At 43.6% G+C, this 23,081-nt stretch overlaps 1 protein-coding gene across 1 annotated transcript in view; it reads left to right on the top strand.

The window, feature by feature from the left end:
- Window positions 1-23,081, top strand: part of CNTNAP5 (contactin associated protein like 5) — a 442,467-nt gene that overhangs the window by 417 nt on the left and 418,969 nt on the right. The gene's annotated exons all lie outside the window — the stretch shown is intronic.

Here is a 23,081-nt window from a genome sequence, read left to right as displayed (position 1 = left end):
GGGCTAGGGGGATGCTGCATCCCAGGGCTGGAGGGATGCACAAGCTGGGGGGATGCTGCTTCCCACGGGCTAGGGGGATGCTGCTTCCCAAGGCTGGAGGGATGCACGGGCTAGGGGGATGCTGCTTCCCACGGGCTTGGGGGATGCTGTTTCCGACGGGCCGGAGGGATGCTGCATCTCACAGGCTGGGGGATGCTGTGACCTCTAGGAAAGTTAGCCCCGGCACTGGCTGTGCACCTGGAGCACTCGGTGCCCATGCAGAGTTGCAGCAGGCTCGAGGTGGCTGGGCTGCGGGGGCAGCTTGGCTGTGGCCAGCTGGTGCAGCCGCAAGGCTGCCTCGGCTGGCAGGGCACGGGCATCCCCATGGCAGTGGTGCTTCGGAGCCAAGCTTGCATGGGCAGGGGGTTTTGGGTGCCCACCTGCCTGGAGTCTCCCTGGAGCAGTTTCGGCCAGCATCCAGCCTCCACTCAGGGCCCCAGAGCTACCCCTTGCCAGGCCAGACTTGGCCAAACTTGCTCCCGCTTTGCCCTCCCAATGCCCAGCCCTCTTGCCATTTTCCAGCCCTGGAGAATCAATAATAATCATAATAATCACCATCATTGTGATCATCATAATAATCATAAAATCCTCCATCAGAGTATCATCCCCTGAAAGTTTTGGGGTTCCCCCCCTCTTCCATTCCCCCTTCTTTTATTCCCCCCTTATTACCCTTAAGACACTGCTGTCTGCGACTGTCACTGCAGACTGTGAAACACGCTTTGCAATGTCGCAATGAAAAGCCGTCCACATGCCGTGTGCCGGTATTATTCTAACCCCTTGGTGCAGGTCCCGTTGGGAATATAGGACCTGATCTCCCTGGTAATGAGTGGGGGGGAAATAAGGGGGTGCTTCTCCAGAGGTGTCAACCTAGCAAGGCACAGTGGCAAGGATTCAGATAAATCCAGGCTAGCTGAGTCTCTGCGGCCCGTGCACAAGGCTTCGCCTGGATTATAACTGGGAGAAGTTCTGGCTGGCGCTGGAGGTCATTTGAGCGAGAGCTAGGAAAGATCTGGGAAATTTGGAATAAGTCGGTGAATTTCTGCAGCTCGGGAAGGGTTTGGTTAGGTTTGGAAATGGAGTTTCGTGCTGTAATCATGGTGGCTACCTAAGAGAGAGAGAGAGAGGGAGAAAAGAAATCTCCCCCCAATGAAATTTTTTGGTTATAGTAAATCAGAGGAATTCAGTGTTGCCTGGATCTCGACATAGTCGTGGACGCTAGAGGTCAGTCTTGCCTTATTGATTCAGCGCTTTGGAAGGGCATATTTTCACATGTTTACATAGCCAAAGCAATAGAAGAGTTTCAATAACCAGAGAAAACATCAATTTAATAAACCTCATAAAACATTAGCAGGTGTATTGTTTCCGCCCTCCCACCCCTTTCTGAGGGGAAAAGGGAAATTTGCTTTTAAGTGAACCCCAGTGAAAGAGGAAAGAGCTTTATTTTTTTTTTCCTTGGGGCTGAACGAATTATGGTGAATATGTTTTAATAATGTTCACCAATAGTAAGTGGCAAGCAATTTAAGACTGAGGCTTGCCATTACTGTTGCAGTAATAAAGTTAATTCCTAACACTTAAAAAGAAACTCTGTGTTAATGAGTTTACTATTTCACGGGTGACAGTTTAATTTCCCAATGCCAATAAACATTTCCATTGAATACACACTGCTTCCTAAATATTTAGGAGTCAATCTTTTTAAGGCATAATGATCAATGGTTTTATTATACAATACAGATTTTACTTATTCATTGAGCAATGAATTAGCATGGAGTAGGCTGTAAGTGTTTTTCCCAGGAGCTAAGCAAAGGAGTGTGTGAATCTGTAATAGCTTCAAGTTCCCTAGAAACCCAGTAAAAAAAATCTAATATTAAGAAACTTACACACACATGCACGCGAGCCGCAGACATTTTAACTATGAAAACTCCCCTTGTAAAAAAACCTCTGTACGTTGGGTCACTGATTTCAGCGGGGCTACACCACTTCAGAATCGGTCTCAGTAGTGAAAACCAAAAGAGTCAACTATATGTGCCTAGTAGAAGGCACCTAAATCTATATACTTTTAGACACCTAAATAAAAGTGGCTTCACTTCTGGAGATGTTGCACCTGCTACTGAAGTCCTTGTGAGCCACATCCCTCGGTGCTTCCAAAAACTGGGAAACCAGTGTTAAAAGATCACATGGATTTTGAAGCATTCACTTTTGAAGTTCCCCGGTCTGTTGTCCAAAGACCCGGCTTCTGGTATTGCTTACCTGGTATAATTCAGCAGTTTTCTAAAAACCAGAAAAACCAGAAGAGAACAGAATCTCATGTTTTTAGTAGGAAAAAAAAGTATTTTGAGTAGGAAAAATCAGCCTCTCTTGTGCTGGCCTACATAGCATTAATCTGTTTTTTTGTGTGATTAAATGAAGAGAATCTTTTTTTTTTCTAATGTCTATATCTATTCTACCTCCCACTGTCATCCCTTTCTTTTTAATGGGAAATCGTGGGTAAGTTAACGGTTGCTACACCTCCAATTTGAGTTGTTGTTTGTTTCTTGATTTCCTCTTAGGTATGCTGTGCAATTACAGAGAGACCTGCTAAAAAATCTGCTTTGAAATGCAGCTACAGGCTAGGGGTCAGTAGACATCATTAGAGAGATCAGAGTTACCTAATGCCAATACAAGTTGAGAAATTCCTGAAGCTTACTTCATTGCAGTGCTTTATTACATTAAATAAGTACAGTGGCAACAAGATTTCTCCCTGGGATACTAATTACTGGAAAATAGACACACGCAACATTGAAAGTCCTGTTGCATATGTTGTCTTGTGGCATTTTAATTTGTATGTTCATCAGGTGCTAAGGGAAAAAAAAAAAATGCCTGAAGCAAATTAAATGCATCTTGGCATGGTTTTTCTGTTTGTTTGTTTGAGATGCCAGTTGGGGCTAAAATGTTTGGGAATGTTATGTACATACATGTTTCAAATAAATATTCCAAAAATAATGCCACTTAAAGCAGAGAAAATACTTTATACTCCTTTCCTCTTGCTGTTAAGTTGGACCAGCCTGTCAGTCACATCCTATCAGGTAGCTCTTTCTTCTGTACTGGAAAGCAAAGCCCTGAAAGCTAAAACTTCATATTTATGGGTTCATTTAGTTCCATGCAGGTGAATAGAGGCAGCAATTCTACCGTGGTGGTCATCTCTTCCATGCTGTGTAGTCTGTCCCCTGCACCGGTTGGCTTTTGTGCTTTCTTTCCCTTCAAATGTGTATGGTTTACTTGACTGAGGTCTCATTCATAGGTATGAAGGTTTGGGAGGTGAAGCACATCATTTTAGAAAGTGGGGTCCTTCCAATTCCCTTTGCAAAAAAATATTTTTGAAATATTGCCATGTTTCCATTTCTGCGCGCATCCTCCTTCCACAAGGTAGCCGATCCATTAGCATGCCTTGCCTGATCCTAAGAAATCCTAACAGGCATCCTTTTCTCCCAGGCAATGTGATGGGTATTCAACACCTTAAGATCAATCAGGTCCTTAAACTACCATTGTGCAATGGATCCTGCTCTCCTTGAAATAAATTGCTAAACTCTCGCTGACTACAGTGACTAAACCTGGCCCCATCAGAGGGTCTTGATATTTTTATTTAGCTCTATTGTGCAATTAAAATGTGTTTATTCTGGATCAGTGGTGTGTATTTGAATAAAACTGAATGGAGCATGAAAAATGAGTTTAGTCACAGGGAAATGTGAAGAAAGCCAAACGTGTCTTGTAGTTTCTTCTGGAAGCCTATTCTAACCTGGTTTTGCAATGATCTGAATTGGAAGCATTGAGATTGATGGAGATAGATTTAAAAGTGGTGCAAATCTAAGAGAGTTTTGGATCTCTGAGGCCGTTGAGACACATGGGACTAATCGGGACTTGTATCTGTATTGAGGAGAGAAAGTTCTGCCTATTGATCAGCAGCAGAGGTGCCACAGGACACATTTTTTCCCCTCTATAGGATTATTTAAAAAAAAAAAAGCTGAGAGACCAGTTGAGTTGGGTAGTTTAATGATTCTCCAGTGGCAGCCTTTAGAGCATTTACTAGTAGACAGTGTGGTGAAGGATGGTTCTTCTTCTTTCTCTGCTAGGTAAAAGAAACAAACTTTCACGGACACTTTCCCCCTCTTCTCAGTTATTGATGGAATAACAGCAGAGGATATGGGATAGTAAAAGGGAGGGGAGGGTCTCAGTCACCAATGGGAGGGAATCACAGGATCACAAAAACAAGGATTTATATCAGTGGTCCATGCCGTGATTAAGTCAAAGACCCTTGCCCTTCAATGCCTTGCATCATATCACTGCCATTGCTATTAATGACTTAAAATTCAGTTGCTTTTACTTGTAAATCCAAGCCAAATGAGGTCACTGGGAGACTTTCCATTTACTGCGATGGGCAGCGGACCTTGCTCACCCTGATCAGACGGCAGTGCTCGATGCACACAGACCAAAACAAGGGCATTACTGGCTCTTTATCATATGTGTTCTGTGTCTCCACCTTTGCTGGTTTAATGTGACACGCACTTGTATGAAAACAAAATATAGTAAAAATGTGATCAGTTCTTGGATAATGTAAAATATTGACTTCAGAGTGGGATTCTGGCTATGCCACTCCTGACAGAGGCTGTCCATGCATATTGCAAGTGTACACTAATTTTAGCTTACAAGCACCCCCATTACGGAGATCGACTCCAACCATTTTCATTGTGTTAATGTGGAAACTGAGGTACCGATTCATACAGCAAGTTGGAAAGAGCAGCTGAGTCCAGGATAATTTCATTTGTGGCATTACGAGTAACTCCAGGAGGGTCAACTGAGTGACCTTGCTGTCAGCTGAGACTATGTCCCCTCCTCTGTCCTGGGACCACATTCATCCTCTCCCCGATGTACATAGTCCTTTCCAAATCTGGATACTCTTTTTTCACTGCTTGTAGATTAAAGAAGTCTCATTGAAGATGACATTTAATCTGCATACTCTTCTTTCACTGCTTGGAAATTCAAAAAGTCCCATTGAAGATTATATTTAAGGAAGCTTAAATCAAGAAAGTACCAAAGGGAATGAGAGATGTGGGTACAGGATGCAAATGGGATGAAATCCTCATATATATATTTACCCAAAGAACCTTGGGAACCTCTCCATATATATATAAAACCAGCAAAGGTGGTGGGGGCGGTGTATGTGTGTGTGTATATATATATATAAATGTCATATCTATGGAAATAAAATATGTTTCCATATATATAAAGGGAAATATGAAATATATATACATACATACATGCATATATACACACACGCGTGTGTGTGTGTGTGTGTATATATATATATATATATATGAACTTATTTTACACACACACACACACATATATATATATGGAATATAATATTATATGGAAACTTATTTTCTTTCCATAGACGTGACATGTTTCATCTCATTTTAGCATATTTTAATGACCAAAAAGGAGAGGACTGGAAAACAGGGAGCTTTGGTCAGAGCTCTAGTTACAAGTCTGTGGCTCTGCTACCTCTAATATCCGTATTTTGTGTCCTCTGGAGTATCCCACGGTGCTGTAGAAAACAGCTGGACTATGTATGAGACACCAAGCTCACTAAAGATACCCCGGTGTGTTTTTAAAGCTTGTCATTACTGTCACTGTTTGTTTTGCCACCGAGCTGTAGTCACTGCTCATGGGGGAAAAATGCACAGGGCTGTAAAATTACTTCGGTTTTACTGATGTGATGTTCATAGTTGCATGGCCTTGTATAGTGCATGGTACCTGGTGGAGAAAGTGTCTAAAAGCTGCGTGTCTTGCTATAGAGGCATTAGCATCCTCTCATTCCCCCAGGTGTCACGAAAATGGTTAAGAAACAGCACAGTTTTGTGGCCCTGACTCAGGTAAAACTTCCCGTCGAATCCAAGGCTGAGAATGGAGCACAACAGGGTTTAGACCTAATTATAACTAAGTTTTAAATTGACAGTTAATGTTCAGAGGCTTCAGCTGGATCAGTGGGTAAAGCAGGAAGCATGGTTGCAGTTATCAGCCTGTCTGTCTGGTGTCAGAGGAGCGGGAGAATTTTTGTACACAGTTCTGGTTTGATGTCATTGATAATTAATTTCCTTGTATTAATTTTGTCTCTGTATTTTTCTAATTGCCCTGTGCAGATTCTAGTGGGTTGATAATACCATCTGTTCGGTGGATCAGCAGAATTGATGGAGTTTTAAGTGATGACAACAGTGCAATATAGAATCCAGAGAAGAAAGTAGATGCCAAAACATTGATGTATTTTATTTTTAACTATCTACCCTGTTAGGCAGTAAAGAGAGAGAGAGCGAGAGAGCATTCAGAATTGGAATAAGAAAATTGCCCTGACAGACAGATGTTCAGTAGGCGTCTCAATTCTCAGCCAGGATTTGCTGCAAAAATATAAGCATGTAATTTAGTAAAAGAGAATGCATGTAGCCATTTGTATTTTGTATGTGTCAGGAGGGACCTTGCCTAATATTTTTACCAGAAGTAAAGGAAAAAATTCCCTCTTGGCTCTAAGTGTTGCCTCTCTAAAATGCTACCATCTTTTCTCTAGCATTGCTAACATACTGTAGAACATCATGGCATTTGGAAAATTCCCTGCAGAAACTCAGGCTCAGAGTATTTGGCTAAGAGAATAAAATATCCTTCACCAACTCTACTTCCAGACTTAATATAGGTCATCTATCACCTAATATGTCATCAGTGGGAATGAATTAATATCGCCACAGCTAATGGTACTCAGCAGGGGTAGTGAAGCACCCCAGCGTGCTGTGAGATCCTGAAGTGTGCCATGGGGTAATGCACAATATTAGCAGTGTTAGCTGTGCAAACACCTACACATGATTCACAAGATAAACCCAGATTTTCAAATAGAAAGCTGTAGCATTAAAAATATTCTGAACTTTGGTACCTTTTCTGAGTTCTTTGCAATGGGAGCGCTCTGTTATTTCCCCGTATTCAATATACATGTGAATGCTAAGAGCTGGCACTTTCTGAGGGGTGCCTTGAGCCTATCAAGGAGAGCCTTGAGTCTAAAGAGGTTGATAACCACTGGCCTAATAAACTTTGGAAGTCAAAAGTCTAAGATCTTCCTCACTGTACGGGCAGAATGATCTTGGACGGCTGGGAATTGTATGGATGTCTGAGCAAGGTGAATGACTCAACCTTTTTTTGGATCTGCTTTTCCTCTATGCTTAGCTGAGCCACTATAGATCTACCCTTGAAGGATTTCCAGGTAAGGAGTACTGAATCTGTCCGTCTGAATGTCCAAGAGGTCATAACAGAAGAAGTGCAGTTGAATGGTTAGCGCAGAGGACTGAGAGTCAGTCGAAGAAAGTTTTACCCAGTGCAAGCTCTTGGGAAATATCCCTTGTGAGACCGACTGGAGAATAACAGCTGCCTTTGGTGATGGACTTTGAAGTTTCCATTTGCATTTTTTTTTTTTTTTTGCATTTCCCATGCAAAAATGCATTTGCATTCTTATTTCTGTTCTGACAGAGAGACCTTGCAAAAGAGTTCATGAGTGATGCCGAATGACGTTCCACCTGTCCCAGATGGTCAATAGCCTAGTGGTTATCATTGACCTAGCATGTAGGAGCCACTAATTCTCAGCCCTCACTCAGCTATCAGCTATTTCGTGGTCACTTTTTCACTCTCTGGGACCCGAGATATGCCTTCAATAGGAAAATGGCTTGTTTGTTTGTAAGCTCTATCACACGACTTCTCTATGCATCGTATTCGCTAGTTTTACAACCAGTCCTTTTTTTTTTCCAGTTGCCTCCTGGGAAGATGGAAAGACATATACAATTACAACGTATTTGGTCAGAGATGGAAGGAAAAGTAGGATCCTATTCTATAAAGAGTTAGTACCTCAGTTCAGATGGAAGGAGAAATCAGAGGTGGGGTTCAAGCTCAGATATAGTTGCCGCAAGGCCTCACTAATGAGATTTCTGCCAACCTTGGGTCTAATCTAAAGTTGTTTTGGAGAACAGATGCTGGATGACTTTGTGCTTTCTCAGTGGCACCAGGAAAACGTCACGTTTGGTGAAAAATAAACCAGATGAAACGGAATGACTGCTGGATTTTCCTTCGGAGACTTCTAGGGGTGTTGTACCAGCTCTATATGGGGAACCAGAAGTTTTTGTTCAGGAGTGTGGAGGGGAGAGAATTGATTTTGTTAAATATGTTTTCTGGATGATCTGGGGGGGTGGGAAAGTAAAAAAAAAAACCCAAACCTCAGAATTGCATCTTATTTGATGAGGACCTTTAAGTCCATGTTTTTACATCATTTAATTTTTGGCCTTAAGACACATGGTGCACCGTTGAACTGTTTTGTTTCTTAAAATTATTAATAGCAGCTCCTACTATTGCTATCAGAAACATCTACTGTTTTCTAGGTCAAAGTGTCTCTGTATAATCATAAAACAGTTTGCATTGCCACAGGAGTAAAAATATTTCAGCTATAATGTCATGTAATTATAACAACAACAAAAATAACAGCAGCCGAATGAAATACATTTTTAGTGTTGAAATCTTTCATTTTGGAGTTTTTGTCAAAATGAATATGAGTTTGATGAACAATTCCACTTGTGTCGAAACTTAGTAAAAAAAAAAAGAGACATATTTTTTTGACAGAAAAAATTCCAACTGGATTCTCTCTCCGGTAATAGACATGAATTTATGGATGTGAATTTTGAATGGATTTGGATTTGCAGAAATTGTTTACATTGGCCCCCTACAGAAAGATAGCTGCATTTTGTAACAGCGCTGTTGGGGATGCTGTCAAACTGGTTTTTTGTCCTTTTTCCAGCCTTCTTTTCATTTGAAGTCATCAGAAAATTTCCACCGAACACACGGAAAATGGCTGTTAATGACTCCGATTCTAGGCAGCTCATATTTGGAGGCTCACAGCAGCATACACAGGGAGACCATTTAAGCATGGCCTCGTGGCTTTGGGTTCTTGTGTTCCACTGTCAGTGGTCTCTGCTTTGTAACGTATCCTTCTGTCCTTCCAAAGAAACGAGGGCAGGATGCCCCGTGATATGTAGGAAGCTGAGATCCCATCGGTGGGTCCCTCCAATCTCTCCAGGTTGTTCCATAAGACGTTGTCTCTACTCTTATCATGTCTCCCATGCTTGATAGTTGTCCCATAAGACACAGAATTGCTGGATATTTCCTATTCAAAAGCTATTTTTCTTACTGGATGTGTAATGCCTGTATGGTCCTATATGGTGTCTAAGTCCAATATTACTTATCCACAGAATTAATTGGCTACTGTGCACAGCCTGCATGAGCCTTAGCAGTGAAATGGGTGAATACTGCCAGTACCCATTTTTTCAGGATGAACCGAGCACTGGATACCTCTGGGAAGCCTAGTTATTAGAGATTATCCTAATAACTTAGCCCCTAGTTATTAGAGATTATCCTAATCTCAAAAGCATGATGTTGTATATTGTAAATTAGGGTTGTGTATGGAAGTGGAGTCTCTACTGAGGCTGGGGAGCAGCAACAGGAAAAGCCCATTTCCACCATCTTAAGTTAGTACTATCTACATGAGAATCGCTGGGCATTGCAAAGATGTTTGGGGGGCTGGGATGTCCTGGAAATGTTAGCTCAAATGCATTTTTTCTGAAAATTCAGGAACCCAAGGATATTACCCTCCTGTTCATTATTCCCTTGTTCAAAGTTCTGGATAGCCAATCAGGGAGTAGAAAGAATACCATGTGACTTAGGTTACCAACCACAGGCCAGTAGACAGCACTTGACTTCATTAACGTCTTCATGAGTCATGGCGGGGGCTCAGTTGCTCCCTGATCTGATGTGCAGTAGGGACCTTTTCCCCTTGTGGGTCTCCACACTGTAGTGGTGAGGACCTGCAGTCCCTGAGGTCACAAGGACCCCTCACACACATTCAAGGTGAAAGGGGATCTGGTGCAGGATCCCAACAGCTGTGCTTCCTATCATGCCACATGTGCATGGAAGGAGGCGCGATTGTCGGATCCCACATTAGATCTTATTGTGCCATATTGCTGGTGCAGGGGGAGCCTGATGCCAGGGGACCCTGATCCTGGGGTCCCACTGCATCAGCAGGAAGCAAGCTTGGCAGAGCTGGGTGGGTGATACGAGTGACCACCCAGGGCACTGTGGTTGGGGGGGCACCGCCCCATGCACACACGGGCACCGTGAGCAGCAGGTAGCAGTGCCAGTGTGGGGTGTTGCTCAGGGCCCTGTGCAACACCAGGTCAAGAGAAGGCCGGGGCCTTGGTGGGGCTGCCTGGGATTCTGCACGGTGGGGCAGGGTGGCACAATGCATGCAGGGAGCCCCAGGCTGGGGCCAGCAGCCTGCAGAGGGGACCAGGGGAGGGCTCCACTCAAGTTTCACCTGCGTGCAGCCAGTTGTGTGTTGGACTGTGGTGCCCTCACCTATACCAGCACTCACCGGCCACTCATTGCAGGCTCCTGCTCCCTCCACTTCAGCTCTGTGGGGTTGCAGCTGGTGGTCCCTGCCACAGGTGGACGCCCTGCCCAGCTCCCCAGCCCATCGGACACAGCCCCTCTGTGGCAGGGCAGCAGTGCCAGTGACTGGGGAGAGGGGGTGGCTGGGGGGAAGGCACGGGGGCGGGGTTGGGGAGGGTGCCAAAATACAAGGTCACCTCGAATGCCATTTTTCCTAAGTCTGGCTCTGAAGCTTGAGCACGTGGTATGTTCCCCAGGCTGGAAACCGGGGTCAGCTGATGGGGTTTCTAGCCCAGGGAGCCCTGATCCTACTTCTGGAGCACATGAGAGGCTTGAGAGGCTCCATGTGCTGCTCCAAAGTTGGAAGAGCAACCCAACAAGGTGGGAAGACTGAGAGCTGAAGAGAGACCGTGACCCTGGCTCATCCTCCTTCCCCATGTAACATCTAGCCAAGTGCACTAAAGGAATATATCAGCACATTGAATGCAGGGAAGCTCCAAGGAAAAAGAAAATCTGGTGGATTTCCCTTGCCACCCACATCCTCTGCTACTGGTAGTTTCACAGTGCTCTCAATAAAGGCCATTGTCTTCATGGCAGAAGTGAGCTGTGAGTGATTGTTTTATGAATAATACGCCTCTGTAGAAATCAGGATTGACTTGTAAGCAGGGTGAAAGGGCTAAACAGACAATGAAAAAATATACTTTTTTGGCAATGAATAATTCATCCAGCTTTCGCATCCATGAAAACAAAAACACTGTGCACATAAGAACTCATTAGGCCAGTTAATCCCACAAATGGCTGAACATGGAGAAAATCAGCTTTTGTTTTAAAAGGCATATTTACTCAAATCTTCCCTAATTTGATTTGCTAGCGGGGTATAATTTAAGTCAAACAAGTTGGGAGCTTTACTGAATGGATGAAGGCCTAAATATTTAATAGAGGATGAAGACAACCTGTCACACTGGGGACAAAGCAAGGGAGAACTCATTCTCCGGAGCAGTAATGGCAGAGGGTAAGAGACAATGAATAAAAATAGTCAAGAAAACAGGATGTGAGCCGTAAATCAGAGCAGGTGGTTTTCTGACTTAGGTCCTTGGAGTGCACCAGATATTACCCCAGCAGGGACTGAGTGATATCCCCTTTCTTAAGTACTTTGGTGGTCCCCATCTTCACCAAAATTCAGTGCTTCACAGGCTTTATGTGCTTTAAATATGTCTGTGATGTGGAATAGTGTTGCTGTGACAATGAGGCAGGGTCAACCAGAAAGGCAGCAGGCTTGAGGAGCCCAGGTCCAATTATTTTCTCTGCAATTGGTCCTGTGGAGAGAAAGCCATGCAGTGCAAATGAGCAGCTTTCTTGCCTTGAGGGTAGGAAGCAACCTGGCTCAGGCTGTGAGAGGGAAACACCATTCCTCATGGAGAACGCTGCTTCAGGGATGCTATATCAGGGATACTATTTTCCCTTCCTGCAATTGAAGACGACTATGGCTTGCCCTCTCCTCTGTGACCATGGAGAATAGCCTATCACCAGAACAACCTTCTTTTCTCTATTTGAAGAAAATTTGAAGAAGAATTTCTATTTTCTATTTTTTTTCTCTATTTATTATAAAAATCCCAACTCAGCCTGTTTTTCTCTAGGGTAAAAATCCTAGTCCTTTCAACCTCTTCTTATAAATCATGCTTGCTAGTTTTATAATCATTTATGTTGCTCCCCATTGGATTTCTAATTTGTCCAAAATGTTAAGTAAATTGGGGCCCCAAAATGGATAGAGTAGTCTAGATGAGGCCTCACCAGACATGAAGAATACAATGGAAGAATCTCTTCTTCTCTTCTTCTGACTTGAATGTGATACTCTGCTAATACATTGTATTGTACTGACATTTTTGTTGTTTTTGCAATGAGCATATTGTCAGCTCCTATTCATCTTATAGTCACTATAACTACCAGGTCCTTCTCTGGACTGTTGCAGCCTAGGCCAGTCATTCCCCAGTTTACATTTGTGCATGTGATTGTTTCATCCTAAATGTAGGGCTTTGCACTTCTTCTTACTAAATTGCATTTGATTGATTTTTTTGTGTGTGACTGCTTCTCCAGTTGAACAAGGTCATTCTGAGCCCTAATCTTATCTTCCAAAGTATTTTTTACATCACCCAGCTTGGTGTCATCTGCAAACTTGCTAAGTTTGCTCTCAGTTTTGTCTTCCAAGTCACTCAAAAAGACATAAAACAGTACTAGACCCAGGACAGACCCTTAAGGGCCAGGTACAGACATGACACTTTTACTGGTGTAAGTGATCAGAATCTGGTTTATCCCCGTAACAAAACAGGAGTTTGGCACACACAAACTTCTTTACAGATGGCAGAAACTGGTGTAAGGTATGCCCCCTCCCCCTGCCACCAAAGGGTGAATGTGTGTTGTGTTGGCTACTCTAAACTATGCCTCTCACAGAATACCACATAATAGATTGATTATCATACCTAGCCTAGGACACCCTACTTGATACCTTTTTATGCAGTTTGCAAAAGATAGAGGTGATCTAACTTGAAGAACTGATTCCAAGAATACTTTTCGTTTGGGTCTTTTATATATTTAGTTCTCCTCTGGCCCGATTCAAAAACCACTTGAAGACAATGGAAAGGCTCCCATTGGGTTTTGGATGATCCTTCTGCCACAGGTTAACCTCTCTTGATGCAATTTGCATTATTACTTTATTGTCGCTCTTCTTTGAATTCTTATTGGCTTATCATTGCTTTCCTGATAAGGTCCAAATATTGCAATATTTCAGATGTGCTTGCCCCAGTCCATATCAAGAGAGGTCATTCACTAATCGATGCTGCTACTTTATGTATGCCACTTAAATTTGGCCAGGTTTGTTCTTGTTGATTTGTGTTTTGCTATATGGCATGTACTTAGCTTATTGTCTGATAGGTATCCCTGGGAGAGATGAGGATATGTGAGCAGTTATCAGGTCTGCTCAGCAGACCTGATGAAGAATGCCTTGCATTTGAAAGCTTATGGAAGTCAGTCCCAACTATTCAGTTGGTCCAATATCAGATATCACCTTCAGAAATCTTTGCTTCTAACATCATTCCTGGATCATCATGGCTACAACGTCATTCTGACACTACCATATGGATATCTTGGGTCATTCTTAGCAGTTGCATGGAATCTCATATGCCTGCCTCCCACACTTGCTATAGTGCCCTGCATGAGGATGAAGACCTATTGTGAATGACACTGTAGAAACACAAAACAGCCACTTTCTAAGCCCTAAAGGAGCATGCACATAGAGTTTCCTCTCCTTTCTCTAAGATGCTTGCAGTGGGTTTACAACTTCCACGCCGCAGACTCTATTAACCAGGCCTTCACTGGGCTTTGTGCATATTACATGGGGAAATGTCAATAGGCATTCATACAGATCACACACCAAGACTCTTAGTCTTTCTTACTTTTTCTCCCAGCCTTGTGTCTACACTGATCCCTTTGTCCAATGAAAACTACAAATCTGCAAAATAGTTTCACAGTTGCCTATACCTGGAAATCGACTCAAGAGAGCAGTGAATGTGTGCCACAGCTCTGAGATCAGCAGCAATAGGGAGGAACCAAGCACAGAGCCTAGCTGAGCTGTGCCTAGCTCTAGAGAGTGTTAGTCACCTTTCTGAGCACCACAGTTCCCTTAAAGGACTGTAAGATTAGACGTTTTAACTGTAACATTAGATTTGTTTGCAAATTATATACTGTTTTCCTACTGAAGTCTGCAGCTAGTAGCTGGTACAGGTCCCGGGGCCTCCTTCAGCAAGGGTGCACATCAGTTGAAGTAATCTATTTAGCGTATCATTATTGGTCCAGATTACAATATCCCTTACACACCCCCATTAATCAATTGGTATCTGAAGAAGCCTGGGACCTTTCTTAACAAACCAACAAAGAGGTGTGTTTTTTTTTTTCTGTGTGGATCAGGGATCTTCAAAGTACGTGTTCAACCTCTACGGCTGAAGCCGGTGGCAAGAACTGCACTAGCTTCAAGAGGGCAAGATTCAACAAGATGGGGGCAGCTGGGTTTGTCTGGACATCAATAGATGGACTGGCAAACAGTATGTGTGTGTGTGTATGTATGTATATATATATGTATGTGTGTGTTTATGTATGTATGTATATATATCCATTAAACCTTTCACTGACAACTTTGCTTCACCCTCTGTAACACCATCAGGTACAACTTTTAGTTTGGCAACAATTGGGAATATTTCATCTTGCTTTCATAGGCTACGTAGAGACATTCAAAAAGCCCAAGACAGAGTAAATCTAAGTTATGCGGTTTTCTAAAAGTGGCATAGTTTAAATCAGTATAGCGAACAGACGACACATTCATCTTTGATCAGTGGGAGGAAATCTTAGACTGGATTTCACCATGTTTGAACCAGTCTATGTGTACCGAACTTCTGTTCTGTTACAGGTATAGATCGGTTTTGGGTGTTGAACTTCTGTTCTGTTATGGGTATAGCCCAGTTTCCAATCACTTATACAGGTAAAAGTGTCATGTCTGTACCTGGCTACAAAGTGTGAACCAAAGCCACTGAAGTCAGAATCTTTCTATTGACTCCCAAGTGCTTAGGTTTAAACCCACAGTGTCTCACTGAGAATAAATCCCAGGAGTTCAGACTCTTATGGAAAGGCTGTAGCAGCTAAGGACTGTGCTAGGGAGTGCTGGAGTACAGCTACCATGTCCTCAGACAGATGCAATATAAAGACATTAATATGGCATGGGGCATATGCCCATAAACTCATTTGCTGGGCACATGCCCATAAAGTCACGCCAACCACTGCGCTAATATAGTTACATTTCATCCTTTTAGGGAGATAACGTCTGGAATGGGCACACCATGCTTCCCATGCTGTTCTCAGCTGGTGCTGACATGCCCTTAGTTCCAGTTCTTAGTACAAGAAAAGACTGCAATTTGGGTTTGTTTTTAATTGCCAGAACCCCTCCCTCCCCCAACCTATGAATATAGAAATGTGTGACTTCTGAGGCCTGTTTTATTTCAATATATTTATTTCCAATATAATCAGCAAAACATCAGGGACAGTTACTATTATATGTACAGTTTGGCCGAAGTTTTATTGTATTTATTAAGCATCTAAAGCTTACTCGCAAGAATGTTGTGGGAGACTATATCAAAAGCCTAGCTAAAGTCCAAGTAAGTTGCATCCACTGCTCTCGCCACACCCACAAAGCCAGTCATCTCATCATAGAAGGCAATCAGGTTGGTCAAACATGAATTGTCCTTGTTGAATCCATGCTGTCTGTTCCTAATCACTTCCTTCTCCTCCAAGTGCTTAGAAATGGATTCCGTGAGGACCTGATCCATGACTTTTCCAGGGATTGAAATGAGGATCACTGGTCTGTAGTTCCCCAGATCATTCTTGTTCCCTTTTTAAAAAATATGGGCACTATGTGTACCCTTTTCCAATCATCCAGGACCTCTCCTGATGACCATGATTTTTCAAAGATGATGGCCAGTGGCTCTGCAATCACATCAGCCAACTCCCTCAGCACCCTTGGGTGCACCATGTCTGGCCCCATGGACTTGTACATGTCCAGGCTTTCTGCACAGTCCCTAAACTGTTCTTTCACCAATGTTGGCTGCTCACTTTCTCCCCAAACTGTGGTGCCCGGTGCAACAGTCTGAGAGTTGACCTTGCCTGTGAAGACTGAGGTGAAAAAGGCATTGAGTACTTCAGCTTTTTCCTCTTCATCTATCACTAGGCTGCCTCCCCTATTCAGTAAGGGACCCACGCTTTCCCTGATCTTCCTCTTGGTGCTGACATGTAGAAACCCTTCTTGTTATGCTTCATGTGCTTTGCTAGCTGCAACTCCAAATGCACTTTGGCCTTCCTGACTTCCTGTCACCCTTGTATGCCCGAGCAATACTTTTATACTCCTCATTTGTCCAAATTTCCCCTTCTTGTGAAGCTTTCTTTTTCTGTTTTAGCAAACCAAAGAGTTCTCTGCGTAGCCAAGCTGCTCCTCTTCCATACTTGCTAGTCTTTCTGCACATCAGGATGGCTGATTCCTATGCCCTCAGTAGGGTTTCTTGAAAATCCAACCAGCTGCCATGGACTCCCTTCCTCCGAAGACTGGCCTCCAAGGGGATCCTGCCCATGAGTTCCTTGAGTGAGTCAAAGTCTGCTTTTCTGAAGTCCAGGGTCCTTACTCTGCTGCTCTCCTTCCTTCCTTTCCTCAGGATCCTGAACTCAAATATCTCATGGTTGCTGCTCCCCAAGTTGCCATCTACTTCTACATCCACCACCAATTCTTCCCTGTTTGTGAGCAGCAGGTCAAGAAGAGCGTAGCCCCTACTTGGCCTCTCCAATACCAGCACCAGGAAGTTGTCCCCAGCACTCTCCAAAACCTTCCTAAATCGCCTGTGCACTCCTGCATTGCCCTCCCAGCAGATGTCAGGGTGATTGAAGTCCCCCATGAGAACCAGGGCCTGTGGTCAGGAAACTTCCACTAGCTGTCTGAAGAAAGCCCCATTGGCAGGGGCCTGATCCTGAATGACAACTTTTGGGGTACTCCTCTGCAAACCGGGGAACCCCAGGGTTTCCTACTTGCTGAAGCATGCTGGGGAATTGCAACTTGGGGTATGCCTCAGCAAACTTGGGTGGGTGCTTTTGGGGCTTCAGGGGCCCAGTCTGCAAGCCTCAGGAATTTCCTCTGCAGGGAAATTCTCAGAGCACACAGGATTGGGCCCTGGAAGCCACGGGAGTGCCTGCCTGGGCTGCTGGAGACCGCTCGGCACTGCCCAGGTTCTCCCACCTTAAAACAAACACACCCACCATGAAATAGCAGCACGCATAGATACTACCATTTGTCACGGCCTCAGGTTCGGATACCTGCGCCACGACAAAGGACATGGACGTCCGTTTGCTTTCACTTTGCACCACCAATTTTTATGGCAGCACAAAAGCAACGTCTGTTTGCAGTCTTAGGTACTTAGTAGACAGAATTGGCTCTGTCCCTTAGACTTCAACTTTCTGTCAATGCTGAAAATGTTCTCTTTGACAATTAACCTACAACGATTGAAGTGATTAGGGAAAAGGCTCTGCAAAAACAAAGGTTATTCCCTTTTGTATCCTGAATAAAAGAAAACTATAACCCTGGTCAGGACAAAATGTAGATCAAGGTTAAAAGCGAATGCTTGAAACAACCTTTGTAAATTTGAAGACTGCCATTTTATTTGCTGTTCCTGGGGGAAAGCAACCACAAAAATGAAACTGTCTGTCCTTCCTCTTGTGCGCAATGTAAGGAGCAAATCCTTTTATTAAGGTTGTTATATAGTTTTTTGAGAGGGCAAGGACTTTTTTTTTTCTCCCTTCTCTTTGTAAGTGCCAAATCCAACAGGGTGATCGGACCTTCTGGGGTCTGCTATAGAGTAAGTGCTGATCATCCTGGGGTCTCCAGGACCTCTTCTGGAATGGATGATCCAAAAACTGCATAAACTGTGACTTGTGCTCCTTGATCTTTCCAAATGTGCCTGCGACTCTGAGGAAGCGAGCCTTCACTGTCATGTTCTACTTTGATGAAAAGGAACAAGATCCCCCTTCACCGGCCTTCAGAGACCAATAACTCAAAGCCATAAGGAATGAAAATCAGTCTGCTGGTAACTGCCTTAAGGAAAGAAACACTAAACCTTACTCATATATAATTCTGGAAGTAGATAAGCATAAAAAGGCCTCCCCTGTAATAGCAAAGCAATGACAGCACAATAGCCTCTACTCTCTGGTGTTGTCGGCACTAAACAGAAAACTAAAACATTCAGGAATGTTTTGTCCCCCTTAATATGAACCCGGATTTGTCACGCTCGTGCTTGTAAAGTTGTACATTACTTAATGAGGAGGTGCGCTGATGTCACTGAAACTCCTTGTGGAGAAAGGTTGACATCATTCGAATTGGAAGGGTTGGACAGATGAACTTGATAGTTTCAAGGAAAACTGCATGATATAATTCTCTTACCTTTATGGAGAGAATTAATCCTTAAAACCATAAGTGATCTCTGCCAGTAACCAGGGCCTTGAAGGCAAGCGCCTAGTTAGCTGTGAGCTTGATACCCTTGTATTGCCCTGACACACACTGGGATGTGTTATACTCCAGCCTTTTGCTTAACTTGCTGTGCTGTAAACAGCTGATGGCACCTAATGCAGAATTCAGAGCATCGCTCCATCCATTGTAGTTAGCAAGCGGATCAAAAGGAAATGGGACAATTGTCAACTAAGAATAGCACATGCTCCCATTAAGTTAGTCATTTGGTTTTTAATTAAACTTCCTTGGGAAACAAAAATCCTTTAATTATAGAAGGGAAAATGTTCTATGAGGCTCCAGAAAATTTAGAACAAGTAGCTACGGAGTCTGCAAAACTGAACAGCACCAAGTTTCTCTTTATATCTGTTCCCGGGGTGCTGTTTTAAGACTATAGAGTCAGCAGAATTAGCGTTGGCTGACACGAGAAGTACAGGTAGTATTGCCATCTGCCATACTGTTGGGCTCCCACATGTTCCTGCTGAGGCCAGAAAGCTATTGTTTTAAAAAAAATCTCCCTATTATGAAATGAGATGCTTTCTTTTATTATTTGCATAGCTCATGGCTGTCTAGAAAAGAGACTGTGCTTTACAGATGTGAAGACAGTGGCATAGAGAAAATAAGACATAATATCCTCTGGGGTAACAACTAGGTCTGTGTGAAGCTTTGGATGGTGATTCAGTTCGGAGGAGATTTGGCCCAATTTGGTGGCTGAATCTCCAAACCTGAATTGAATCAGGGAACCAATTTAAAAGTCTGAATTGATTCAAAGCTCTCCGAATCCACTAATAATTGGTAACCTATTCAAATCTAAAAAGTATGTTAATTGAATCAGGTAACAGCAATATACCCTCTGGCCTATGTGTGTAGCTAATCAAAATAATGTCATTAAAAGTCTTGAAAAATATTGTGTCATTTTCCTCCAGTGACGTCAGAGGCCTCTGATTTTTGTACAGACCTTCACCTACCTTCACGTAGCTCTGTTAACTTTTTTAAACAGGGGAAAAAGTGACGGTACATGTAATAGGCTACCAGATTAGGAGATAGGTCTTGTTCGTATTGCAGAATCCTTAGTAGTGTATCACAGTCACTTGGCCCTTTCCTGCCCTGGAATGAAATCTTAAATGTTGCTACTTTTAAAAGAAACCCTAGTATTTGATTCCCCCTCCCCCCCCACCCCACACCCTTTTAACTGCTCCTGACAATTAGTAGTGAAAACTTTCATCCTGTTTCATTTCAGCATCTTAATATTCACTTCATTATCATCTTTCCTTACAGTGGGGAAAACCATTTTCTAAGGGGTCTAAGAGTGCTTCAATATTCTGTTTAATCTGTCACCTATTATCTATTCTTTTCCTGAGGATAATTCATTAAGAGTTTGATCCTAGCCTTTAGGAAGAGGCCTGTAATCCCTTCAGAGTATGCCTCTAACCTTTGATTTTTTTGTACCTTTTGTCTGATAATCAGCTGTCAAATCTCCATTCCCCTGTAATACCAAGAAAAGCACATTTTGATGAGCTAGATAGGATTCTTTTTGGTGACAGAGATCCTCAAATCTCTGTGTATGGAAAATCGTATGGGGAAAGGGGCCAAACCATTTGTACCAGATTGTGAACACATGGGACATTGCCCCAAAAAGTGGGCAGGCACAGGTGCTTTCTGCTTTTTCCACAAGTCTCACATAATTATTTCACTTCTTCCATACAATTCTTTTATTATCTGCGTTCTCTCACTACCGCTGCACCTGCTTCGTGAGCCCTGTCCCAGTTGCCCACCAATCCTTTCCTCTGCTTGCTCCTTCTCTGGTCCCTTCTTCTCTGTAGACAAACTCATTTGAATTCCCTACTCTTATTTCTTCCTTCCAAGCTACTTCAATCAGAAAAGTTCAAATATTGCCTCTCTTTCCTCATCTTCTAGCCAACCCTCACATAGCTTCTATTTTTTGTGCTCCGGTGAAACTGCTCTCCTGATATGTTGCTTTCCTGCTTTGAGCTTAGATTCGCTGCCCTGATGCCTTCCTTTGCCTTTCCTTTGACTTTCAGTCTGGTTTTTTAGGACTAGTAGTAATGATACTTTCTTGACAATCTTCTTGAAGCATCTTATAGATTTCATAGACATTAGGGCTGGAAGGGACCCCAAGGGGCGGGAGGTCAGATCACCCCAGCATCCAAACATTTCTTGCACCACTTCTGGGGAGAGTCTATTCCAGACTCTGGAGACTCGGACGGGAAAGAAGTTTTTCCTAATGTCCAGTCTAAAACGGTCTTCCAGCAATTTGTGACCGTTAGACCTTGTCTTCCCTTGGGGTGCCCTGGTGAACAGACGTCTTGAATGGCTTCTCCTTCTGCCGTTCACCTACCCCCAGGACCCCCATTTAAGGCCTTCCCAGTTTCTCTTTCAGACCTTATTATAATCAGGTGACAACATCTGTCTTTAACAATATCCCTTATGCTCATTAATCTCTGCATCTCCATTTCGTACCCCATAGTTCTCTGTCTAGCCTTGCCGTGTCTTCCTGACACATTTTCCTGGATGGCTTGAGCTCGAAGAAATACAAAATAAAGCTAGCTAGTGGAGATGTCTGGAAAGAAAAGTGTCTTTTTTTTCCTGAAAGATTAACATTTTTTTTTCTTTCTGAATTTTCCTTAAAATTGAACATAATCTACACGGTAATGTCTTCCTTTTGTTTTTTGTTTTTTGCTTTTGTTTTTTTTCTTTTTGTTTCGCTACCGGAAAGAAAAAGAGGAAAGGAAAAATAAAAGATTGAATGGAATGAGGGCTGAAATCCTGGTGGGGGGGGAATTTTTTTTAGTTTTTCCCTGGTGAAATCTCAGAGTTTCATAGACGTTAGTGTTGAAAGGGACCTATTAGATCATTGCGTCCGACCCCCTGCCCTGGGCAGGAATGATGACCCCTCAGATGACCCCAGCCAGGTGTCTGTCCAATCTCCTTTTGAACACCTCCAAGGAAGGGGACAGCCCCATCTCCCTTGGAAGCATATTCCCTATTTTGTCAACCCTCACTGTAAAGAATTTTTACCTGATGTCCAAGCTGAATTTGCTGTCTTACAGTTTGTGGCCATTATTTCTAGTTACCCCGACAGACCTTGTATCCCATGTTTCTTGCTCACCCCCCCAGTGAGTTTGTAGGCAGCCATGAGATCACCTTTTAGTCACCCGCTGCAGAGGCTGAAAGGTTCAGGTCTCCCAATTGGTCCACGAGGGCTTTTTCTGTAGGCCTCTAACCAGACGAGTGGCCCTCCTCCGAACCCTCTCCAGGCCATCCACATCCCTCCTGAAGCACGATGCCCAAAACTGGACGCAGTACTCCAGCTGCAGCCTGACCAGTGCTGCAAAGAGGGGAAGTATCACCTCCCTGGACCTGTTTGTGATGCACCTACTTATGCAAGACAGGGTGCAGGTAGCTTTACTTATTACCGCATCACACAGGTGACTCATGTTCATTTTGGAGTCAACTATGACACTGAGATCCCTTCCCGCAGTCGTGCTACTCAGAGCGGTCCCTCCCGGGCTGTAGGAGTGCTGATGGTTCATCCTCCCCAGGTGCAACACATGGCACTCGTCCTTGCTAAACTGCATCCTGTTCTGGTTGGCCCATTTCCCCAGCCTGCCCAAATCAACCTAGATTCGCTCCCTGCCATCTACTTTGTGTATCTCCCCCCATAGTTTGGTGTCATCAGCAAACTTGGACAGGGTGCTTTCTACAACCTCATCCAAGTCACTAACAAAGGTATTGAATAGTACTGGTCCCAGGTCAGAGCCTTGCGGGCTCTGCTGCCCACATCCCTCCAGGTAGAGGCTGCCCCGTCCACCACCGCTCTCTGGGTACGTCCCATAAGCCAATTTTCTACCCACCGGACTGTGTAATAATCTACATTGCAGCTATTTAGCTTATTTATAAGAATTGGGTGTGACGCTGTGTCAAAGGCCTTTTTAAAATCTAAGTAAATAACATCTACCTCTATTCCTTCATCCAAGCATTTTGTGACCCAGCTGTAAAATGAAACCAGGTTAGTGAGGCAGGATCTGCCTGCTATGAACCCGTGCTGATTGCCCCTTAGCATCATTTTACCTGCTGGTCCCCCACAAATGTGATCCTTAACTATTTTGTCAAAGGTCTTGCCAAGGTTAGAGGTGAGATTAACCTGCCTGTAGTTACCCAGTTCCTCCTTCTTCCCCTTTTTGAAAATAGGGAGCACATTAACCCTTTTCCAACCCTCCAGGACCTGTCCGGAGCGGCGCAAGTGCTCAAACACTTGTGCCAGCGGCTCCGCTATGACTCCAGCTAATTCCTTACGTACCCTCGGATGAAGATCATCAGGACCTGTTGACTTAAATACATTCAACCCCTCCAGGTGCCCCTTTCCTAGGTCAGCTCAAACAGTTGGTGGGTTGGTAGCTATCCTGGGCTTACCTGAGGTCCCAGTGGGATGCGTATTTGTATT

Source organism: Crocodylus porosus, unplaced genomic scaffold (genome assembly GCF_001723895.1).
Source record: "Crocodylus porosus isolate Cpor-Errol unplaced genomic scaffold, CroPor_comp1, whole genome shotgun sequence".
NCBI classification, from domain to species: domain Eukaryota; kingdom Metazoa; phylum Chordata; order Crocodylia; family Crocodylidae; genus Crocodylus; species Crocodylus porosus.
Note: the sequence above shows the minus strand (reverse complement) of the source record. Positions and strands in the feature narration are given on the sequence as shown.